Here is a 2826-nt window from a genome sequence, read left to right on the forward strand (position 1 = left end):
ATGAATAACGAATATACCGATAAAAAAATACTTGAAAGTTCAAATTTTATTTTACCTCATTAGACAACCACTCTCGAACCTTAAACAATTCTTTAAAAAAACTCTTTGGTTTCTTTCCAGTGATGGTGTCACACAAATGGTCATCTGTACTTTTGTCATTTATCCATCCCCTAAGCCGTTCCAACTCACTTGGTACTATTTTATGCATTGGATTGTACAAAATTTGAATTTCTTTCAAACTTTGGTCTATTTTGTTAGTATCTATCTTCTTTTTGAAAGTTGTAAATGGATCTAAGGTCCAATTACTAGCACGTCTCTTACGTGCACGACGAATGTTAGATCGTACAACGACAAAGGGTGTGATCTCAGTCACATATGAATCTCCAAGATACTGAACGAAAGGTTGTACACATTTTTCCTCCTCGTTCCTAACCTTATCATGGTCCGCAATATAAGATTATGGCACCTCGCTCTTAATCTTATCATGATTCTCGATAGAAGGTTGTTGCACCTCACTCCTAACCTTATCATGTTTCTCAATAGAAGGTTGTTGCACCTCATTCTTAACATTATCATCATCTTCTATAGGCATCCTCAACCAACTAGGTGTAGAAGAATTAGAGACATCCTTAAACAAACTCTTATCATCAAAAGTTTTAAGTTGTACACATTTTTCATCATCGACCTGTATCATGACTATAAGTAGTAAGTAAACATTAATAACAGTCTTATCTCTAAATGAATTAGGACTGCATACCTGTTCTTCTCGTTTAAGGCTCTTTAAGATGCTTGCTAACATATGTTTCATCTCACATTGATTTTCCAATACGCTTCCTAATGTAAATTTCACTTCAAGTAGGTCTTTCTCCATCCCCAAAACATGGGCCTTCAAGTCATCTTTCACATCTGGAATGTTATTTGAGTCTTCATGGGGTGTCGCATCTTGTTTTTGAAGATTAGTGTATGATGGGATATAACATTGGGACTTGGGAGACATGGTTTGGAAGGTGGTTGACCTCTAATTGCATGAATTGACAACTTTGCATCATCTGTCAACTTGAGGAATTCTCTAACTTCCATCTAAAAGATCAGAAAATAGTTAGGTAATATAACATAGTTATTATAGTAAACCCTTATGTTATAATTGTTGCATACCTTCTTTATATCGAACACTTCACTCTCTAAAAAATTAGCTAAGGGTGATTGTGAACACGACCAATGAAGCATGCGAGGGATAACATTCTTATCCAGTTTCTTTGCAACATAACCACTCATGGTCGATATAGACTCATACGCTCATACCTACAACACATGACACAAACATAATTTAAGTATGGAAGTTTATTATATACATAAAATTAGGTAAACTAATTAAAATTAGGTAAAATAATTAAAATACTTGTATTGTTAGTGGAAACCTGCTTATACAATATTTTTCTCGATTAGATGTTCGAGCATTTCTCAATGCTTTCTTTAGCCCATTCAACGTGCGTTCGTATTTTATTGAGCCCCAGTCATAACTATCAAATGTAGACCAATCATCTACAATTGAAAGCAATTTAGAATTGATTTTGTTTTCTTATCCTTCCCCAACAAAGTCAACTCTATGAGGTATATCAGTGCCAGCTTCACCCTATTCTCATCATCACCCTCGAAATTCAAAAACTTATTTTCTATTTCATTTGCTGTGATAGACTCTTTATCATTAAAATATGTCTTTCGGAGTCTATGACTTAATTTGGTCCCACTTGAACAACTTCCACGTCGCCAAACCCAATTACCATATCGAACTCCATCCTTGAAAAGGTACAGATCACTCCTCTAACCATAAAGCTAATACAATCACTATTTTTCTGCTCCACCTCCCTCAATAACAAATAATGGATCAATTGCCCATTAAATATTATATCTACATCCAGAAATGATCCAAAACGTGTTCTTCTGAACATCTCAAGTTTAGTATGACTCAACTTATACTTAATATTCTTGATTGTCGTCGTGAAGTGAGATAGACAACTTACTTGAGATTGAAAATGATCTGACGACTTTATTATATACGAAGGGATTGATGACGATAACATATTGAGTACAGAACTTTTAACACCTACAAAAACATCATTATTCACCATGTCATAATTAAGAATATTAACACAAGAGAGATGCTCATTTTACATTTTGTTTTTGTTTCTTGCAATATATTGCAATGCCAAAATCCAGTCAAGAAACTATAAAAATACAAAGTTCTAATAACTCAATACCATCAATCTTTTATAAATAGCTTCAAACAAAGCAAATTGGTAAAATGAAAACAATAGAATACTCAAGAGAGATGATCATTTTACATTTTGTTTTTGTTAGTTGCAATATATTGCAATACCAAAATTCAAGGAAGAAGATAAAAAACAAGTGTCAATTGATTCAATACCATAAATATTTTCTAAATATCTTCCAATAAAGCAACTTGGAAAACAAGAGAATACCCAACAAATATGACCATTTTACATTCTGTTTTTTTTTTCTTGCAACATATTGCAATGTCAAAATTCAAGCAAGAACATAAAATACAAGTGTGAATTGATTCAATACTAAGATAAGAATGCTTAGAAGAATGAAAAAATTAAAACGAAGAACCAAGAAAGAGAAAGCTTGGTCGCCGGAAAAAATGGAAGTTTGGTCGCCAGAAAAAATGGAAGGAAACTTACCGGAGTTCGTCGTCGTTGTTAACACTCGCCTTCGTCACCTCAATCCTCGGAAAATGGAAGCTTGGTCGCCGGAAGAAATGAAAGATTGGTGTGTGAGAGAGGGTTCTTTTTGGTGTGAGAGAGA

The 2826-nt window shown here is 33.8% G+C and overlaps 1 pseudogene; it reads right to left on the reverse strand.

The window, feature by feature from the left end:
• Nucleotides 1-1271: 1271 nt before the first annotated feature.
• On the reverse strand, nt 1272-2129 carry LOC148210704 (uncharacterized; annotated as a pseudogene).
• Between the last annotated feature and the right edge of the window lie 697 nt (nt 2130-2826).

Source organism: Momordica charantia, assembly GCF_013281855.1.
Source record: "Momordica charantia cultivar OHB3-1 chromosome 6 unlocalized genomic scaffold, Mcharantia_2.0 BLBB01000006.1, whole genome shotgun sequence".
In the NCBI taxonomy this organism is placed as follows: domain Eukaryota; kingdom Viridiplantae; phylum Streptophyta; class Magnoliopsida; order Cucurbitales; family Cucurbitaceae; genus Momordica; species Momordica charantia.